This window comes from Lissotriton vulgaris, chromosome 3_1, assembly GCF_964263255.1.
Source record: "Lissotriton vulgaris chromosome 3_1, aLisVul1.2, whole genome shotgun sequence".
In the NCBI taxonomy this organism is placed as follows: Eukaryota; Metazoa; Chordata; class Amphibia; order Caudata; family Salamandridae; genus Lissotriton; species Lissotriton vulgaris.
Window position 1 is genome coordinate 314,743,861 of NC_141689.1, and position 22,664 is coordinate 314,766,524.

Here is a 22,664-nt window from a genome sequence, read left to right on the forward strand (position 1 = left end):
CAGGGTATCCAGTTCTATCTTGTGATTGAGCACCCTTTATACTATTGCATGCTTTTGACCTAAACGTTTTTTAGACTTGTAACTTTACCACAGTGCAATGACTGGTCAAGGGAAAAAAGAACTTGTCCCTGCGACGATGTATCTACACAATGAAATATACATTGTATCCTTTTTTGCTCTTTTTATACCCATCCAAGGAGGAAATTGCTGAAACCTCTCCTTGTCTCCTGGGCTCTAAGGTCACGTAGAGGGGCATACGACAAATTAAGAACTTTAGACGATGAGTGCACTATTAGTACTGTATCCTCTTTCCTGAGAGCAATTGTGAGGTAGAGAAATACAATTTAAATTGAAATTTGCCGAAATGTAAGCAAACACAAAACGATTTTTAATAGCACCAATTTTCTTTTTATTATTTTTTAGCAGTTTTACTTACTTTCTTTTAACTGTGTACGTAAAATGATCTGAATTCACACTGATTTTAACTGTTGCTTCTTAAATGTGATTGAATTCGTACGCTTTTATGAATTTGTCTACACAATTCGAATAAAGCTTTTTGAAATTGAAAATTGACAAAGCGTTGCCATTACAACGTGGTTGTTACAACTCAACCACCATTACATTGCAATGTCAATACAACGCACAGCACTACAATGCATGCCTTTACAACGAATTTCGCTGTATAGGCATGAATGGTAAAGGCATATATGTTTTACATGTAAGTAGAAGGTTAGTTTAAGATTTAGGGTGGGTTTGGGGTTTGGGGTGTAGGGGTATAGGTTTTGGGGTGCCAATGTTTATTTTAGGGTTCAGGGTGGGTTTGGGTTTTGGGGTGCCTGGGGTAATTTTAGGGTTCAGGTTGGGTATGGGTTTTGGGGTGCCAAGGGTAATTTTGGATTCAATCAATCAATCAAGGACATTTATAGAGCGCACTACCTACCCGTAGGGTCTCGAGGCGCTTGGGGGGGGGGGGGGGTGCTGCTACTGCTCGAACAGCCAGGTCTTGAGCTTCTTCCTGAAGGAGAGGTGGTCTTGGGTCAGGCGCAGGTCGGCCGGGATGGAGTTCCAGGTCTTGGCGGCCAGGTAGGAGAAGGACCTTCCTCCTGTGGTGGCTCTGCGGATGCGTGGGACGGCGGCGAGGGCGTGGCTGGCGGATCGGAGGTGGCGTTTGGGAGCGTAGAAGTTGATTCGGTTGTTGAGGTAGCTCGGGCCTTGGTCGTGGAGAGCTTTGTGTGCGTGGGTAAGGAGGCGGAAGGTGATTCTCTTGTTGACCGGGAGCCAGTGCAGGTCTCTTAGGTGTCCGGAGATGTGGCTGTGTCGTGGGATGTCGAGGATGAGTCTGGCTGAGGCGTTCTGGATGCGCTGGAGTCTCTTCTGGATCTTGGCGGTGGTTCCGGCGTAGAGTGCGTTGCCGTAGTCCAGTCGGCTGGTGACGAGGGCCTGGGTGACGGTCTTCCTGGTCTCTGTGGGGATCCACCAGAAGATCTTCCGAAGCATGCGCAGGATGTTGAAGCACGACGAGGAGATGGCGTTGACTTGCCTGGTCATGGAGAGGGAGGAGTCCAGGATGAAACCCAGGTTGCGTGCGTGGTCCGTTGGTTTGGGTGCGGTGCCCAGGGCGGGGGGCCACCAGGTGTCGTCCCAGGCGGAGGGTGAGGAGCCCAGGATGAGGACCTCCGTCTTATCTGTGTTCAGCTTCAGGCGGCTCGTCGTCATCCACTCGGCTACTTCTCTCATCCCTTCGTGCAGGTTGGCTCTGGCTTCAGGATTCAGGATGGGTATGGGTTTTGGGGTTTCAGGTGTCATTTTTGGGTTCTGGGTGGGTATGGGTTTTGTGGTGCCAGGGGTGATCTTAAGGTTCAGGATGAGTTTGTGTTTTGAGATGCTATGGGTAATTTTAGGGCTCAGGGTAGGTTTAGGTTGTAGGATGCCAGGGTTAATTTTAGGGTTCAGGGTGTGTATGGGTTTTGGGGTGCCAGGGGTAATTTTAGGATTCAGGGTGTGTTTGGGCTTTGGGGTGCCAGGGGTAATTATAGGGTTCAGTGTGTGTTTGGGTTTTGGGGTGCCAGGGTTAATTTTTGAGTTCAGGGTGTGTTTAGGTTTTTGGTTGTCAGGGTTAATGTTGGGGTTTAGGATGAGTATGAGTTGTGGGGTGTCAGGGGTAGTTTTAGGGTTCAGAGTGTGTTTGGGCTTTGTGGTGCCAGAGGTAATTTTAGGGTTTAGAGTGTGTTTGGGTTTTGGAGTGCCAGGGATAATTTTAGAGTTCACAGTGTGGTTGGGGTTTGGGATGCCAGGGGTAATTTTAGGGTTTAGGGAATATGGATACTGAGTTAGTAAGGGTAATTTTAGAAATTTAGGGGGGTATGGGAATTGGGGTAGTAAGGGTAATTTAACCCCTTCCCTGCGGCACTAATTTCGCTTCGGTGAGGGGATTTAATTAGGGGGCATAACCTCTTGCATGCTCAGGACGGCCCCCGGCTGTCCTACGTCACGCTGGGCATGTGCTCAGGATGGCCGAACTCCACCCACTAATTAATTCTTCCGCACAGGTGGGAATTTGCGACGTGCTGGGGAATCGGCAGCTGGGGAATCAACAGCAATCCTGAGCACACGCCCAACGTGAAGTAGGACGGCACACAAGGGGTTAAGGGTTTTGGGGGTAAAAAAAATATATATATACATATAAAAACAGGAAGTTGCCCCTCGTTAGGATGCACACATAGGTAAGTTTCTTGCCAATACAAAAGCAACTGTCATGAACAAAATCCTTCCTTTTCACCTGCCAGACACGTTTTGGGCCAATTCCCTCCTCAGTGGCAGTCCATCTGAAATGACGGCACGCAGCAAACACCAGTATATCCCCTCATCATAATGATAATTCTGCTCAGGTGACTCACTTGAAGCACTGGATTCTGGGACTGGTAGTTCAGTAAAACCTGTGTGGGTCGCTGCCGTCAAACACAGTCACAGAGTTTTCAATGTTCCTGCAGGCGCTCTTGCACATTACCAGCACCTCCTGCTCCGCATTTAGCTGCTCCAGTAAGTCAGCCACGGTGGTGCAGCCCAGCGGCCGGGCCGGCCGCTATACAAAAACAGGAAGATTTGCCCCTCGGTGGGATGCACATGCAGGTAGGTTTCTTGCCAATACAAAAGCAACTGTCATTAACAAAATCCTTTATTTTCACCTGCCAGACGCATTTTGGGCCAATGCCCTCCTCAGTGGCAGTCCATGTGAAATGACAGCACACAGCAAACGCCAGTATATCCCCACATCATAATGATAATTATGCTCAGGGGAGCCACGTGAAGCAATGGATTCTGGGACTGGTAGGTCAGTAAAACCCGAGTGGGTCACTGCCGTCAAACAGGAGGTGCTGGTAATGTGCAAGAGTGCATGAAGGAACATTGTGAACCTTTTAAAAACTCTGTGAATCTGTTTGACGGCAGCGAGTTTTACTGAACTATCAGTCCCAGAATCCTGTGCTTCAAGTGGCTCACCTGAGAGTAATTATCATTACGATGTGAAGAAATATACTGGTGTTTGCTGCCTGCCATCATTGCACATGGACTGCCACGGAGGAAGGCGTTGGCCATAAAAGCCTCTGGCAGGTGAAAATAAAGGATTTTGTTCATGACAGTTCCTTTTGTATTGGTAAGAAACCTACCTGTGTCTGCATCCCACCGAGAAGCAACTCTTCCTGTTTATATATATTTACATATGTATACATTTACTTACCTCAACAACTTTGACCAAGTATGTGCCTTTACCACGCATGCATTTGCGTTGTAATGGCATGTGTGGTAAAGGTATGTGCATGGTAAAGTTTGCCTTGTAATGGCAATGCATTGTAGCAACACTTGCGTTGTAACAACCGCGTTGTAATGGCATGCAATGTATTTGTATGCGATGTATCGGCATACATTCGATGTGGCCTGTTGGTCATGGCCACCAACTTTGGACCTAGGATTTGAGTTCCGGCATCTGCTCTGTCATGGTTGCAAACTCTGGACCTGGGGTTCGAGTCCTGGCATCTGCTCTTCATCCAGTGTTCCTGGGCAAATCAAGATTTTTCTGTACTTATGGAAATTGGGTGTGACCTTGTGTTGCTAGTGTGCTCTAGTGCTCATCACCGGCACACTACCCCTTTTTTTGGCAGGTCCTCTTTATTTCAGGTGTCTGTTTGTTCTCGGATCGCAAGGTGGTTGGGGGCCTGTAAACATCTTTCATGGCCCCTGGTTGGTGCTCAGGCTGCATCATGTGGAGCAGTGCCGACTTGATCCTTGGTGCTGTTTTTTTGTGGCTCGGGCAGAAGTCTTTTTAGGGGAGTTGAGGGTGTTGGATATCCTGGTACCGGTGGGGCTACTGGCCAATTTCCTGGCTATGCCGGCGGTTATACGTTGCCACCATCTGTTCTACCTGGTCAGAGGATTCCTCTGGTTGTGGGCCTGGAAGGCATTCCTCCAAGATAAAATGGTCTCCTGGTCCTACAAGTCCTCTTCTAGGAACATCTTCTATGTCTTACAATCATTTGAATGCTGGGAGGAACAGGATTCTCCTTGTGAAGGCTTCCATTCCTGTTCTTACCATGTGGGGCAGTTTTGGCCCAGGAAGGGTTCGCTGCTGGATGTCACTGCCTTTGCAGGGCCCTTGGGTCAGCGCTCTTGTCTATGGATGACCTGTGGTCACAAGCCCTATGGTTGGCTGGGTGTCAGTTCATGCTTCATTCTGTGTCTGGGTTTTGGCCTACGTTGGTTCTGTCACTCCTCTATGGCTTGGTGGGGTCCATTCCATTCTAGTGGCTGTCCTCGCAACAGCACTTTTCCCTGTGATCTCTTGGTGTCTGCCTGACTGCACTCATCTGGTAAGTTGCGAGCCTTCATGTTAGCTCCCCTGTTGGCAATTCTTCATCTTCTGTGGATTTCCTTATTCCGTTGTCTGGCGAACTGTTGTTGATTGGGGCTTCTCTTCCCCTGAATTGTTCACACATGCAGACGGTTCGGGTTCTTCTGACTTATCATGATTTCTGGGTGACTGCGCTGTAGTGACAGTGGGTACTCTTTCAGGACTGCGTTTTTGTTGGTGTCCAAGTTCTAGCCGGTTCTGGGCATTGTGTGACGTTGCTAGGCCTCATGGATGCTGTAGGTTTGTACACATTCACTGGAGCTTCGTTTCTGCTCCTGTTCCAGCAGTCTCCATGTCAATGCGGTTGCCCTTTTCCCTGAGTGTTTGCCACAGTTGTTGATTTTGGGGTTGGATGCCCTGCCGTGTCCTTGACGGTTGGTCAGTTGTTTGCTTCCTTCTGTTTCCATTAATCCAGTGGTCTGGTTCAGGTGGGGGGAGGTAGAGGCTCATGTTATACAGGTGGCTTCAGCATGGTCCCACTCTGCATGGTTTCCGCTGTTGGGGGTACCAGTGGCAGGTCTGGAGTGATGGTTTCCATTTGTTCTGTATCCCCTGCAATTTCCCAGTCTCCTGGTGCCCTCTCTAGCATATCCCAAGTTGATTACTGGGCTGTTGTACGGGGTGGCTACCTGTGCAGGTTCTCTCGGCCTCTGCCTCCTCTTCTGTGATGCTCACAACAATACACATGCCAGTACTGATACTTAGTTATTATTTCATTTCTTTAAATGTTACCTTCTATTAGAAACTCAATTTTTGAGGGTTTCAATGGTTTACCCAAAACCACATGTTAGACAAATTTTACTTAAACTACACACATTTTTTGCACATATATTACATATATTACATATATTTTGCATCATACTCATAAGACAACACAAAACAAGATGTACAAACAACTTCAACATTTCAAATATTAAAATCTTGGGTTCCGTGCTTCAAAAAGTGAACACATAAAAAAATGAAAAATTGAAAGTAAAACAAAATAGCCCAAATAGGTTGAGGTCTTTTAAACTAAATTTGTTGACCTTGGTCTGGGCAGTGACCAGACAGTGTACTATTCAAGGTACCCAAAATACTTCAGCAATATTTCACAAAAATTTCAAAATAAGAGAGAGGGTTAGCCTGATAGTGTACTTTCACACACTTGCATGGTCATATTATGGTCAACGCGTTTCAAACCCAAACATGATTTGATAGGGTTCTCCTCAGGACCTAGAACCCTAGAGAGCTGTTGTTGACATCCACCGATCTCTGTCGTAGAATTGCACACAAGTCTGTCTTATTATTCCTAGTTAAATTTTTGTTGTTGTAAGAGATGATTTGGTGTAGTATATTCGGGTGAGCTGTGGCTGTGGTCTTTAGACAATTCGATTATTTGTGTGATATCAAATACGAAGGGAGACATTCTTATGTTTGTTTTTGAATGGCTTTTGCAGTAAGCTTTTTGGGGGGGGTGGGCGCAACCTGTTCAGTCTCAGAATGTCCCTTATTTATTCCTTTCTTTTGCTGCGGCGCCTGCATTCGTTCAGTGGAAACGCTCCAGAATCCTCTTCTGTGATGGCATCTGGAAGGTTGTTGCTCAGCATTGGAAGTCGTTTCAAGCGTGGTGTGTCTCTGCTTTCAGTTTATCTGCCACGGGTCCTGGTGTCCCTTCCGGATGGGCTTTGAAGGTTACAGGCCCCCTTATGGGGATCTGATGGTCTACCTGGGTTGGGTATCCTGCATCTTTAAGGGGTTGTCCCCACATAATCCTTCCCGTCCGGTGGTATGTCCCTTGTGGGATTTGCAACTGATTTTGCGATCTCTCCATTGTCCCACAGGTGGCCCTATGTTATCTGTGGGGTTTCTACTTTTGTCTTTGCTGGTATTCTTTTATTCTGGTGGCGGTAACGTCTGCTCGGGGCTGAGGTTATTCAACTTGTTGTCTTGTCTATCTTCTTTCTTTCATGTGTTTGGGGTCTGCAGTTTGGCTCCATAGTTCTGTCCACTGTGTTTGAACTGGACTGTCTTTTCTGTTTGTTTGAACTTACTGTGCATTTTGTTTCTTTGTATGGGTTTTTCTCTGTATAAAATTGCACAGTTGTCCTGGTCTTTTTTGGCTTGGTATTTCTCATTATGTAATGGAAATAAGCGAGGTGGATGAGGAAGTAATGCTTCTATTACTTATCGGTAATTGCATTACTACGTGTCCTACTCTGGCATATCTCCATTACGGCCTTCCCTTAAGGTTGTCAGGTCAACTGTGTCTATAGTGACTTGTAACATACAGGAGTTGTGGAGTGGGTGGGACTTTTTTATATTGGTAGGTGGTGTGTCTACGAGATACATGAGTCTCATTATATAACGGAGATAAGCAAGAGTACGACATGGAGTAATGCAATTCCCGGTGAGTAATAGAAGCATTCTCACTATGAATAATAGAGACTGCAGTCCCACCCTTTAACCACACCATCTACCAAGTGTGCTTCAGGAATACTTATCAGCCGTCCATCTAATGAAAATGGACCTAATCAATTTTTTTATAGTAACCATATCTTGTCTGGCTTAACTTCAGTGTCTATTACTCCTCCCTCCTGCTTCACGAATGTCAGCAGACCACTATCACTATCTGAGAAAACAACCATATCCCCATCTGGTGCACAGCACCTGTCTGGAAACTTTGAAAAAGGAATACACAGGCCTCCTCCATTACTCTGCTTCACATACACATGTAATACATGTACCATAATGGGTACGTATAGAAGCATGCACAACATACATGTGGTATGCTAATGCTATGCACTTTTTGAATCTGTGGTTTTCTGATATGACGGATGTTAGGAAGGGGGGTCTCTAGTGGGTAATGGTTTAAGCCTCTTTCCAAGTATGGATCCTTCTTCCTAGTCAGGGTAAGGGATATACACTTCTAAAATAACCCCAGCTCACCCCCTTGGTAGCTTAGCACAAGCAGACAGGCTTATCTCAGAGGCATTGTGTAAAGCATTTGTGCACACATACAGTAATACAGTGAAAACACTACAAATGGACACCACATCAGTTTAGAAAAAATAAGTAACCTTTATCTGAACCAAACAAGGCCAAAACGACAAAAATCCACAATACAGTAATACAAATAGTTCTGTTCAAAGCAAATTGCAGATGCAACACTTTCAACACAAAGTACCTTGGATGCGTCAAAACCACAAGCAAAAAGGTTGCAGGGAAGGTGATGCGTTGCTTCCTTACACACAGGGAAGGTAATGCGTCGTTCCTTGTTCCGGGGGAGGTGATGCGTTGGTTTCTTACTGTGTCCCCCAACGATGCGACACACCTGGCGCCTCGATGCGATGCGTGGCGATCCCGGACAATGCAATGGATGAAGACCCGGGATGAGCTGCGATGATTCCAGTCATTTCCCCTTGATGCATCGGTTCTTATATAGCAGGGCCTGTGTCAGAATTGGTGTGTGATCTCGGACGTCAGAGATCGGTGCACAGGACTCATTACACGGCAGGCGCTGCGTCGATTCATTGGTTGCTGGAATGAGTCAGACATTTCTTTACTCTTCTGCAGTTCCCAGTCCCGGAAACAACCTCCAGAGGCCCAGAACACTGGCAGGCACCTCTTGGCAGGTCAGAACTCTGAGTAAAGGAATTCAGGGGGGTCTGAGGTAAAGTTTTTGTGTCCCTGAGAATTCGGAACAGGAGGCTAGCTCTACTTCAAGCCCCTGGAGATCTTCCTTAAGCAGGGGACACAACACACAGCAAAGTTATTTTCCTTTCCTTGGCAGAAACAGCCACTGCAGGCCAACCCCAGACAACACACAGTAAAGGGGCAGTGCTTCTCCTCAGTTTCTCCAGCTCTTCTTTTTGGAAAATGTTCCTCTTGAATCCCAGAAGTAATCTTTGAAGTCTTTTCTATCCCTGAGACTTCAAACCGGAGGCAAGCTCTAATTCAAACCCTTGGAGAAAACTCTAACAGCAGGACGAGGAAAGCACAGTCCAGTCCTTTCTCTGCCCTAGACAGAAGCAACCACTGCAAGCCAACCCCAACAGCACACAGCACAGGGGCAGTACTTCTCCTCCAGCTTTCCTGATTCTTCTTCCTGGCGGGGTTCTAAGTTCAGCAGTAATCTAAGTAGTCTGAGGCCCACTTTTTATAGCACAAATGCCTTTGATTTCTGGTGGCAGAGAAGCTCTGTGCTCAGTCAAAACCAGTGTTGTCCTCTCTGCTGCAGCTTTCTGGCAGGAGGTGTAGACAGCATTGTGTAAGGCAGACCAGGCCCATTCAGGTTAAATGAACTCTCCTCCTCTACTCTAAATGCAGCCCAGGCCTATTCGGCCCGGCCCTGACTCATCCAGGAAAGGCAGTACAGCCCCCACCCCCAGCCGCTGTCATTTAAGAGCCAGACAGTCAATCCACAAAATAGCAGAAGCACTCAGGATGGCTAAGCAAACAAAAAAACACTTTCTAAAAGTATTTTCAAACACACAATATAACAATCATCTTTACTAAAAAATGCATTTTTATATTCAGGCATACTAAACTCCATCTTTCAATCTTATCCCAATGGGAAGTTATATTTACAAGATGTTATAAATAAACTCCCAGTCTATCCTATGGGACAGAGCCTTTCAATAGTGAAAGACGAAATTGGCAGTATTTCACTGGCAGGACATGCCACACACATCAGGGCATGTTCTACCTTTCACATACTCTGCACCCTGCCCACAGGAGTACCTTGGGCCTACCTTAGGGGTGACTCACATGTAAGAAAAGGGACGGGTAGGGCCTGGCAAGTGGGTGCACTTTCTAGTTCAACATGGCAGTACCAAAATGCACACAGACACTGCAGTGACAGGTCTGAGTTACATTTTCAGGCTGCTCATGAGGATGGCACAATCAGTGCTGCAAGCCCACTGACAGCATTTGATTTACAGGCCCTGGGCACACAGAGTGGACTGTACTAGGGACTTACCAGTAAATCAAATATGCCAATCATGGAATCACCAATCCATGAACACAATTTACAGGGAGAGCATATGCGCTTTAGCACTGATCAGCGGTGGTAAAGTGCACAGAGTCATAAAACCAACAAAAACAGGGTCCAAAACAGGAGCCAAAAAGCTAAATGTTTGGGGATAAACATGCTGGACAAGCCAGGTCTAACATCGTAGAAACAGCTTAGAACAGAATTAAGGAACAAAGCGCGGTATGAATCTCTCTGTGCATTGGTGAGATGCTCTAAGCTAGTGCCCAATAACTAATTTTTAGTGAGTAAAAGAAACAGCCTTTAATGCAGATTCGTGAGGGGAGATCATTAAAAGGGATTTTTGTTAAACATAGGAGCCTGCACCAACTCCCCTGGTGCAGTGAACAGATGCAGTGAAGAGACCCCTTACCAAGATTGCCATACTCCAGACTATGTTGAAAAGCCCTGTCCTAGGGTTTACACACAGTAGGCTCCGGTTCTTTACCTTTCAATGATTTGTACACTCGGACTCATAGGTTTGACTTGTTTCCACTGGCAATGAAGCACTATGTCTAATGTTTTTTTTACAGCTTACATCCTCAGATTGGTTTCTATGTCAGAAAGCCTTCTCCCACTATCCTCCTAAAAACCTGCTTGAAAAACCTAACCTTGACCTACTTATGATTGAGTCCTCACCTTCCTTTCTTTAGAATGTTCCTCCTCTTACCTTTCATCCTCTGCATGCCTTCTATTTCTGAGCAGATCCTCCTATCGGTCTCAAGCTTGTTTGCTTTACTCTCTCTAATTCTGCAAATGGCTCGTACCTCATTTTCATACATTACAACTTCTACCTCTTTTCAACTTAACAATACCTAATGTCAGCCAGCCTTTCTATTTATGTCACCAACCATTTGCCTGAAACCACACCCAACTAATGATCACACTGGTATTCATTTTAATCTACTACAAAGAAATTTGAGAATAGACTTTTTTCCATTGTGAGGACATGGCTATTCCCTATAACCAACCATACCTACTGGATTAACCACTAACCTTAGCTTCAGAAGTAGTCTGCTACCCATCATATAGTGGAGAAGTGTGGCTCAATGATTAGAGTGGCAGACCCTGAAGCAGAGGTCTAGCCCAGGACCAGGGTTCAATTCCCTGCCTCGGCGGGTCTTGGGCTCAAAAATTCCATGGACCTGATAATTCTCGCCTTGGTGCCTATTCCAATCATGGAGTCCCACTCTGCAACTCAGTAGCTTGCTTAATTTCCACAACAACCCCCACAACGCTAAGGATGCCTGGCCTCCACCTTGGGGGTGCCCAGGAGTGGACGCCTCACAGGGAAAGCCAGGATGGGTTCCACAGCGGTATTCGTACAAGCGCCTTGCGGGTGAGTAGTGCGCTATACAAGTTTCAATTTACATTTACTTAATTTACATTTACATACAGTGCTTTAACACCTTGTCAGGGGTAGTAAGTGCGATATAAATGTGATCACAATCATCTTGACATGACATCATCCACCAAAATATTATGGTGAAAATAATACGTTGGTACGTATATATTTCCCCTTTTTTCCACATCTGCATACCTTAAATGAAATAAAAATACCAGTATTTGTAAAGCACACAGCTACCTCCAGAGCGGTGTCCCAGCACTGGGGGCCCTCTGGAAGATTAAGCAAGCTATTGCCCAGAGTCACATGGCGCTGAGCTAACCTGCCGCCGGCACCGGGGATCGAATCGCAAACCCCGTAGTCGGGAGTCAGGCACCCTGGCCACTGCACCACACCTCTTCCATAAATGTTTTGTCTAGGTAAGTGGATGTGAAGTTAAGAATAACAAATGAATAACTAATTATATAAACGTATTTCACTTTATTTTGGAGGTCAATATTCCGGATACAATATTTTAGCAAAATTATATTTAAAACTTGATATTGTGGTAGAAGACAGGTACAGAGGTCATGGGAACATTATGGAGGAACAGCTCTGCTTTAGCGACTGGTACAGGTAAACTCAACCCCTTGTCATGTCAGGTTAACGTGAGGCGAGACCCAATACTGAAATATAGATTTTCAGCTGACATTTTATACAGGAAAAAGGACTAGTTTTGCTATAGATTTAATCTTTTTACTGTAAGTTTTATTTACAGACAAGTATTGGCAAAGTCAATGATCCTGTCTGTAAAGTGGCAACCCAGGCAAATGCTGGCATTCACAGATGCTCATTAGCACGAAAAAGTCAGATCTATATTGGCTTGGCTTTCTATAGAATACTTGCGTCAACACGAGGAAGATTAAGGCATACTAATTGGACTGTGTGTGCTTTGATGCCTGTTGTGATGCTTCTTACGGCGGAGAAAGCACAACTCAGGAGACGTAGGCCTTATTCAGGTAAGTTTAATAGGAGAAAGCAACCTGGCATCCGACCACCTCGAAAGCGCAGAACAACTGCCAGCTATCGAGTGTCGTGTACCAGATGTTCCACACGGAACACAGGGAAAGAGCAGAGCGTGCGGAGAATCTTATAAACAGGTAAGATTCCAACATAACACATCCTATTTCCTAGGAAAGAAAGAAACAAAAAAAACAAAAACAGAGAAAAACGTTAACATGAAATCATACAGAATCCATCCCACTTCGCTGGAAAAAAAACCAAATTAAGAAGTGACATAATCATTGAGATAGGCAGGACACTTATGCACTCTACGTCCAAGAGGCAAATTCACACTTGGAGAAGGGAGAGCGAGGGGATCACACGCAGACTCACGGGCACCAGAATCACAGGAACCAGAATCACATGCAGACTCATGAGTACAAGAGTCCCTGAAATCAGAATCAGGCATGAACATAGCACCAGAGCAACCCTCACCCTTGGAAGCAGGAATATGAAACGAACCACCTTTCTGATAAAGTGCGACATTTCTGCGGTTCCACCTATCACCACCTTCCAGAACAAGAGAAAACTTGTTGAGGGAAACAACACGGAAAGGGCCCTTAAACTTATGCAGACCAGCCTTAGTTCTGCCAGATTTAACTTTGACCCAATCACCAACAGCAATCTTCCCAGAGACAACTACGGGAAAACTCTCACCATCAGACAGTACCCAATCCTTTAACCAAGCAGGAACTGTTCTAGAACCTGGGGATCGCCCACGCATGACTTGGAAAGGAGACAGATGAGTGACACTGTGAAGGGTAGTCCTGTATGACCAAACCATGTCCTGAACCAACCGTCTGGGATCTAAGTTGTTGGCTAAAGCAAGTTGAATGGTACCTTTTATCAGACGGTTGGACCTCTCTACCATACCATTTCCCATGGGGTTGTATAAAGAAGTACGAGAGTGCTTGACACCACATTTCTCAAAGAAACATCTCATTTCATTAGAGGTTAACTGGGTGCCGTTGTCAGTCAAAACCATATTAGGGAAACCTTCTAAAGAAAACAGATTCTCAAGCACTTCAATGGTTGACCTAGTAGTGATATCTCTAAGAAACTCCACACAAAGCCACTTGGAGTGAACATCAACGATTACAGCAGCAAAACGCATGTCAACAGGTAGGCCAGAAAGAGGACCAATGAAATCCAAACACAGATTACAACAGGGTTTCCCAGGATCCGAAATATGCCCTTGATTGGCTTGTAGGCCAACTTTCAACCTCTTTTCGCTCTCCTTGCAATAGGAACAATTTTCCACCCAACCACGGATCACATCATCCATGCCTGGCCACCAAAACTCCTGCTTTATCCTCCTGATAGTCATGCCCTGACCAAGATGTCCCAAATGGGCTAGCTTGAAAATATGTAATCTCAGGCCAACAGGTGGCACAAAACGATCACCCCTCATTATGATCTCAGAACCTGAAAGAGACAATTCATCTAAGAGTTTCCAAAAGGGCCTGACCGCAACAGGCAACATACTTTCCCTGGGAGCACCTCTCCTAATAAGAAGAATTACTTCTTGCAGGGTAGAATCCTTCTTCATTTCAGACAACCACTGGTCCTGAGAAAAGGCACCCACAGAAGATTCACACACATCCCCAAAAACAGCAACAACCTCATCCACACTGCACTTTTCAAGATCCTGATCAACTAACTTCCAATCAACAGACAAACGAGATAGACAATCTGCCTGGACGTTTTTCCAACCTTGGATAAAAACAATTTCGTATGAGTATTCCTGTAATCTGGCTGCAAATCTTGCAAGACGAGCAGAACCTTTGCCAGCACCACCGCCCGATAAAATCTTCAGTAATGGCTTGTGGTCGGTTCGCAAAACAAACTTCACACCCCACAAATATACACGAAAATACTCCACACTCCATGCAGCAGCCAAAGCTTCTCGTTCTATGACCGAGTAATTCCTCTCAGCTTGGGTTAGGGTCCTAGAAGCAAAGGCGATGGTTTTTTCAAGACCATGTTGAAGTTGTGAAAACACTACTCCAATTCCAGTTAGACTGGCATCTACAGTCAGGAAGGATTTGCACACAGGATCAAAGGGGGCTAGAATACCGGCGTTGCAGATATTTTCCTTAATCTGTTGAAAGGAGTCTTCTTGCGCTTTTTCCCAAATAAACTTGTTGCCCTTTCTCAATAACAATCTCAAAGGTTCAGACAAACTTGCAAAACTTTTAACAAATTTCGAATAATATTCGACTAACCCTAAGAAGGATCGAAGCTGGTCTCTATCTCTAGGCGCTGGGGCTTGACTGATGGCAACTAGAAGATTCTTTTTTGGAGCAATCCCACCAGCGGAGATAGTATAGCCTAAGTACTCAATGCTTTCAGTCAAAAAGACACACTTATCCTTATTGACAGTTAAACCAGTGTCTTCTAGTTTGAAGAGGACTTGACGTAAAGCAAAATTGTGATCATTCACACTTTTCCCAGACACAAGAATGTCGTCTTGAAAGTAGACAACACCAGACAGACTCTTAAGCATGTTAGACATCATCCGTTGAAAAACACTGGCAGCCGAGGCGAGGCCAAACGGCATGCGAGTGAACTGGAAGGTACCCTCGGTGGTAATGAAGGCAGTCAGTGGTTTGGAGTCAGGGTGTAATCTAATTTGGTGGTACGCACTCCTCAAATCGATCTTTGAGAAGAATCTACCCACCCCCCCCCACAGATTGTAACAACTCGTTGATATTGGGAAGGGGAAAAGTGTCTGTTATAATCTCTTGGTTGAGGGACCTGAGGTCAATGCAGAATCTCAACCGACCATCGGATTTCAACGTGATTACAATGGGAGAAATCCAGGGCGAAGCTTCAACAGGCTCAATGACTTTGGTAGCCAACATGTCATGCAATAAATCCTTCAGACCCTGTCTAACAGAAAGAGGTACTCTTCTAAGTTTATGTTGCACAGGAGAAGCATTGGGCTTCAAAACAATTTTGTGAAAATAATCCTTAACACACCCTAATTTATCTACGAATAGTCTATGAGCAGCATTCAAAATGTCTTTAACTTGAACATAGTTTTCAATTGCCATAACCACATCAGGTGAGCTAGGATTAATCACAATATTTAAATCGAACTGGTGCATCCACCCCAAGATTGGAGGACCTTCTCTGGCTATGTACACTTTCCCATTGATACTCCTGGATTTAAATGCGATGACACCAAACATGTACCCCAGAACATCAATAGGTTTGCCTTGGTATCCAACTGGATCAATGTCTTTTTCAGCCAAAGAAACATTGTGCCGCAACGAAGAAAAGGTAGATTCAGGAATTATGGTAAACAAAGAGCCAGAATCAACCATAAGTAAAACATCTTGACCACATACGGTAAATAGTGCGGAAGGTCTTGTTAATCTGGGAGAATCATACGTGGTACTAACCAAATCATAATCAAGTTGTTGAATTACTAAAACTCTGTTATTGATTACATTCACCTTAGACTTGAGTTTGTCAAAAGTCTCGGATGATTTGGTTTTATCAGAACCCTCGCCCTGTTTACACATTCTGAGATAATGACCTTTGCGACCACATTTTCTACAAGTCTGGTCTACGGCATAACACTTCTTAAAATCACCTGAATGGAATTGGCTTCCACAACGCCAACATTCTTTACTCTTGACCTTGGAAGGAAAACTGTTGGGGTTATTCTTGTTAAAACGTTTAGAAACAGCATTAATTTCATAACCTTCTACACATTCATCATATTCAACACTCCCAATTTGTGAGGAACTTTTATCTCTACGTTCTAACTCTTTAATACACTTCTGAGACTCTTCAATAACTTTTGCCATGTCTATTGCATCTTTTAAGGAGGCATCCTTGGCAGCCCATAACCTTTCCTGAATTTTTCTATGACGACATTGCACTATGAGCTGATCACGAACTAGCACATCAGTCATGTTACCGAAACGACATTTGATAGAAAGTTCACGTAACCTGGAAACAAATTCGTCAATACTCTCATTTTCAGCTTGCGGATGAGTATAAAAACGGTATCTTGCCATAACTAAGTTGACCTCTTTGGCAAATCTAGTCTCAAGTCTTTTGAGAGCCTCTTTGTAAGCGTCATCCATGGGTTGACTATTGGGACCTAAAGCAACCGGTAAATACTTGAACACTCTTTGACCTTCGTTACCAAGTGTGCTTAGTAAAAGCGCTTTTTTTCCTTTCAGGGTGAAAGTTTTTCCCATCAAGCGCAGTAATGTAATTGTCCAGCATCTCAACCCAGTCCTCCCAATCTATTAATGGTGTGCCTGGAGAGGACAGAAACATAGGAGGCATAACAATATTTGAGGCCATAATGAAGTAAGAACCAAAACAAATGCAAGCGATAATAAAGAAGAAAAAGTTAAACTGCAAACTTGAAAAATATGGGTGTGCAAATCACCGTGAGAGTGTCTGCACGTAGATGAGTAAATCACTCGAAGTCAGGAGAATCACACGAAGTCAGGTTGACGTCACAAAGACGAGTGGAATGCAGAGAAGAGCTGCGGTGAGGAGCTGACGTGAACAATAAGCAATGCGTAAGGCAGCAGAGCGTTCACTTCTCAAAGACGTAACAATGGTGACTGACGATGCGTTTCAGTGACGAGAGGCAAAAGGCGTCACAAGACGTAGCAACGTCAATACGCAGACTGCGTTCCAGACACGTCAGATGCGGTGCAATGACGTAGGATAACTGAAGGGCTTGGAACGTTGGATGTTCGACAAGCGCGACAAATAAAACTTTAAAAGACAGTACCTTGAACGTGGATAAATCACACAAAATCGAAGGAAGACAATCACCAGAACAGCCGAAGACAACGCTGAAGAAGATGTCAAGTGATCACCAGGTTGCTTTTCACACGGAGGATCAAGCAGTGAAGTACGGTGAGCCGAGTCAGATGAATCCAAGCATCAGGAAAGCGTTGCCAAAAATGTTGTGATGCTTCTTACGGCGGAGAAAGCACAACTCAGGAGACGTAGGCCTTATTCAGGTAAGTTTAATAGGAGAAAGCAACCTGGCATCCGACCACCTCGAAAGCGCAGAACAACTGCCAGCTATCGAGTGCCGTGTACCAGATGTTCCACACGGAACACAGGGAAAGAGCAGAGAGTGCGGAGAATCTTATAAACAGGTAAGATTCCAACATAACAATGCCATATGTGGTTATTTACCATAGTTTAACACAGTATATGTTTCAGAAAGTTGCTTTGCTGTGAAAAATATCCCAGAGCACCTTGGCAGACCCATGCCTCACCTAAACACTTTTGCAACTCTTCCCAAGCACCAAAAAAATCAGTCAGCTCCGGTCTCTAAATGATCCTTGAAAATTCCCTCTCCACAGTCCTCTACTTTATTCTGGGAAGGACTCTCCTGTGTGCGAGACTTCATCTCACAAAGAGAGCATATTTCATAGGGAGGTATGGCGGCTGTGGCAAGCAGAGATTTATGTGAAATAAAGCTTTTAAAAACCGTCTATTTACCAGTGTGCCGCAGTGCTTCAGGAACTATGGAATGCAGGGTGGGGCAATTTGGTATTAACCTCATGGCTTCTGCTAGCAAAAGAGTTTAGGACTTTTGCTCACAATAAATGAAGTGCAAGCCAACATTTTTACAACTTCAAAAAATTGTAGAAGAGGTGTAAATATAAAACATCCAGTGGTGTACTTCTTTATATATACGCTGCAAAGGTGGAGGTTATTGTATTTCCATAACAAAAACTTACAACAATACAATATCACCAAAATGTCTCCCTTTAAATCACAGGCTGCCGCGATTTGTGCGCAGCATTGGCGAACACCATTTGCCTCCACCCCGATTTCATTACATAAGCCCTTATTGTTTTCTTTTAAACAAAGACCAACACCCAGTTGTACCATGAGCTGCTTATGCACTGTATATTTTGTGAAGAGATGTAAAAATGATTGTGATGCCACGGAATGCACCAGGGTGGACTGCATGACATCAGCGCACTGCATTCTGCCATACCTTCACAGCCCATTATACTGCATTTTTTTCTCCACATATCCCGCACACTCACCCTCGTCATGCAATGCAATAGGTCTCACGTTACAAAAAATGTGAGCAATTGGCATTACAACTAATAATGCAACGACAATAGCTCAAACTTTCAGTAATGCGAGAGCTATTGGAGTTCTCTCCAGACTGGACTATTGAAATGCCACACTAACAGAGACAGCTGAAACACACATAGCCTCCATGAGAACCACTCTAAACGCAGCAGCAAGAATGGTCACTGGGACCAAGTAATACAACCACATCACCCCTGCATTACAGGACCTAAAATGACTTCCCATCGAAGCTCGCTGCGCTTTCAAAACCGCCTGTCTCACCCATAAAGCCCTACACACAGGCAAACCGGACTACCTCGCAGCCAAACTCACAAAAGCAGGACAATCAAGAAACTTAAGAAGTTCCAACTCGCTCCTCTTAATCCCCCCAATAAGCCATAAGCAAAAAGTCCTCTCCCCCTCTTTCTCTGGGAATGCCCCAAAAATCTGGAACTCTCTCCCTACCCCCATCAAGAATAATCCCTCCTTCAGGAACTTCAAGAGACAACTAAAAGAATTTCTCCTCAAGCTTCATCTCTTTGCATGTGGCCAATGACCTCGATCTATTTTACCTCCAGTACTCTAGATACTAGTCACTGTACTCTAATGTTTTATGTTTCTATTCAGGTATGCTGCTTTAAAGCACACTGATACCACTCGGGTCATGTAAGCTCTATATAAAACTCCTAAAATAAAAATAAAATAAATGCATTCCAAATGCTTGTTTAATATAGCAACTGGTTATTTGTTTTATATAAAGCATGAAGTTAGCAGTTATAAGATGAAACAAACTACCAGAAAAAATGCAGCTCAATGTACTTTAATAAAGAGAAATTGCTAAATCATGTGCAACTCGTACAATTTAGAATAAGCAAGAAACATCATGATATGCCAACTTTAAAAAAAAATCACCACCACCGTTCATTATTTTACCAATGAGATTATTCTTGTGCTTTAAAGAAACATTCTTTTAGAAATTAAATTATTCTCTGCTGCACATTATGTTTATTGTGGTCCTGAAAATAAATTCAGACTAAGTGATTTTCTATGGTTTAACAGGCGTGTTTTATGTAAATCGGTATTATTCTCACATTTTACAACAGTAGGTTTTAGTTGTTTAACCTGGCTTTCTAAATGGGTTTATTTGGAGGTATTTTGCTCTTTGGCCTTCTATTTTTTACCCTGTTTTTGTTGTTTTCATGACTCTGGGCACTTTACCACTGCTGATCAGCCTAAAGTGCATATGCTCTCGCTGTAAATTGCTAATATGGACTGGTATTTACATGATTGGCTTGTTTGACTTACTACTAAGTCCATAGTACAGTGCACTGTGTGTGCCCAGGGCCTGTAAGTAAAATGCTGCTAGTGGGCCTGCAGCACTGATTGTGCCACCCACACAAGCAGCCTTGCAAAGGGGTCTCAGACCTGCCACTGCAGTGTCTGCACGCAGTCTCTTCTGCCATGTCGACCTGGCAAGAGTAACCACTTGCCAGGCCCTAACCTTTCCTTTTATTACATGTGAGTCACCCCTAAGGTAGGCCCAAGGTACCCCTGTGGGCAAGTTGCAGTGTATGTGAAAGGAAGGACATGTACTTATGTGTGTGAAATGTCCTGATAGTGGAATACAGTATATTTTGTTTTTCACTAATGAAAGGCTATCTGTCCCATAAGATAGAATGGGAGTGCATTTATGACATCTCATATGTATAACTTCCCATTCTGTCAAGATAGGAAACTGAAGTTTAATATGCCTGAACTCAGAATAGGAAGGTGCATCTTTTAATAAGGAAAATTTTTACATTCTGTGTTTGAAAAAAACACTTTTAGAAAATGGGTATTTTCTTGCTTACATAACGAAGTTGAAGCGAGGTTACACTCCAAAACCGGACGCACAGCGTACTCCATAGTATTTTGTGAAGTAACATGGAGTACGCTGTGCATCCGGTTTTGGAGTGTTGTTTATCCCCCTTATTTTCTTGCTTAGTCATGCTGTGTGCCTCTGCTGGTTTGTGGATTGACTGTCTGTCTTCGGAGTGACGGGCTGGGGATGTGCATTCTCTTAGACAGCTGCTGAAAGAGGGTTGGGGTGTGTCCTGCCTTTCCTAAATGAGTCACGGCTGGGTTGAGTAGACCTGGGCTGCATTTAGAGTAGGGGAGTAGATTTCCTTGCACCTGAATGGGCCTGTTCTGCCTTACACAATGCTGTCTCCTCCTCCTGTCGGGAAGCTGGAGCAGAGAAGACAGAACTGATTTTGACTGAGCAAAGAGCCTTTGTGCCACAAGGAAACAAAGAGAAATGGAATATAAATACGGGGTCCCAGACCCCAGAACTTTAAGCTTTTAACTGGGAAGGGTGAAGGAGAAGTACTGCACCTTTGCTGTGTGCTGTCTGGGGTTGGCCTGAAGTGTCTGTTTCTGCCAAGGAGATGACAAATACTTTGCGGCGTATCCTGCTTAAAAAAGATCTCCAAGGGCTTGAAGTAGAGCTTGCCTCCTGTTCTGAAATCTCAGGGACACATAGACTACTTCACCAACAGCTACCCTGATCTTCCTTACAGGGGGTTCTGACCTGCCAAGAGGTCCCTGCATTTGGAAGCTGGAAAAGAGACACAACTAAGAGAAGTGTGATGAATCCGCACTCTTTTCTGATTCATCGCCGCTGTGTGGGAAGACTTCCCACACATCACATTCGTGCTGCTGAAGAAACTAATGCGATTCAGAAAAGGGGGTTGCTTGAATCCTGATGGTGCAGTGAGCAAGGGACTCATGTCTGAGTATACCCTGCCACACTTATAGTGGCCAAAAACGATTCAGAAAAGGGGGTGGTGATGAACAGAGTGTCTGAATTAAGCAGACCACTCTTACCCAGTCCAAAGATCAGAGCTTGATCCATCACAGTTATTTAGCTCACTGCTCCATCCCAGCTCAGAACCTGGCTATATGCAAATTAGTCTGTGCCTGGCCCAGTGCATCATGGGAACAGGGCAGACCAAACTACCAAGCCAATTCTTCACCAGAAAGGAGACAAGCTTTCGGGGACCGGTTTCTGGCATTTCAGCCGTTGTCGGCCCGGCTTGCTTGAACCCTGATGGTGCAGTGAGCAAGGGACTCATGTCTGAGTATACCCTGCCACACCTATAGTGGCCAAAAACGATTCAGAAAAGGGGGTGGTGACGAACAGAGTGTCTGAATTAAGCAGACCACTCTTACCCAGTCCAAAGATCAGGGCTTGATCCATCACCGTTATTTAGCTCACTGCACCATCCCAGCTCAGAAACCTGGCTATATGCAAATTAGTCTGTCCCTGGCCCAGTGCATCTTGGGAACAGGGCAGACCAAACTACCAAGCCAATTCTTCACCAGAAAGGAGACAAGCTTCCGGGGACCAGTTTCTGGCATTTCAGCCGTCGTCAGCCCGGCTTGCTTGAATCCTGATGGTGCAGTGAGCAAGGGACTCATGTCTGAGTATACCCTGCCACACCTAAATTGGCCAAAAACGATTCAGAAAAGGGGGTGCAAGAACCAATGCAGCTGGAGAGATCAATGCAGGACCGTTGCCGCTGCTTCAAGCACCGATGTATCCCCAATCCCCACACATTTTACCGGGGGAGTCAAGTCTACATCAATGCCGGGGCCGCAGTAAAAAACTGACGCATCACCTCCCTGCACAGTAAGAAACCAACGCATCATCCCCCTGCATGGCAGTAAGGAACTGATGCATCACCTCCCCTGGAGGAAGGAACCAGTGCATCACTTATTTCTTTTCTAAATTGGTGTGGTGTCTATTTGTACTGTTTTCACTGTATTACTGTGTGTGTACACAAATGCTTTACACACTGCCTCTGAGATAAGCCTGCCTACTCGTGCCAAGCAACCAAAGGGGTGAGCAGGGGTTCTCAGGGGTTGAGAAGTGTATCTCCATTACCCTGACTAGGACGAAGGGTGCCTACTTGTATAAACCATTGCCAACTAGAGGCCCTCATTTCTAACATTAGTATTGTGCTGTTTGCAACCAAAGTGCACTTTGCACAAATTGCTGAACATTTTATTAAATATTGAACAAGCTACCAGAAATACTAATAAGCACTAACACATTAAACCAATTATCCATCCTAACTTTTAAATTCAAAGTTTGAACCTTTTCACAAGCAAATAATCAAATGTTGTAATTTGTATTTATTCCAATTTTACATCTGTGGGGCTGTAGTGCGATTGCCTGAGAAGATGAGGTTGAATGAAAGGGGGGGCTGCATTACGACTCTACTACCCATCATACAGTGCTTTAA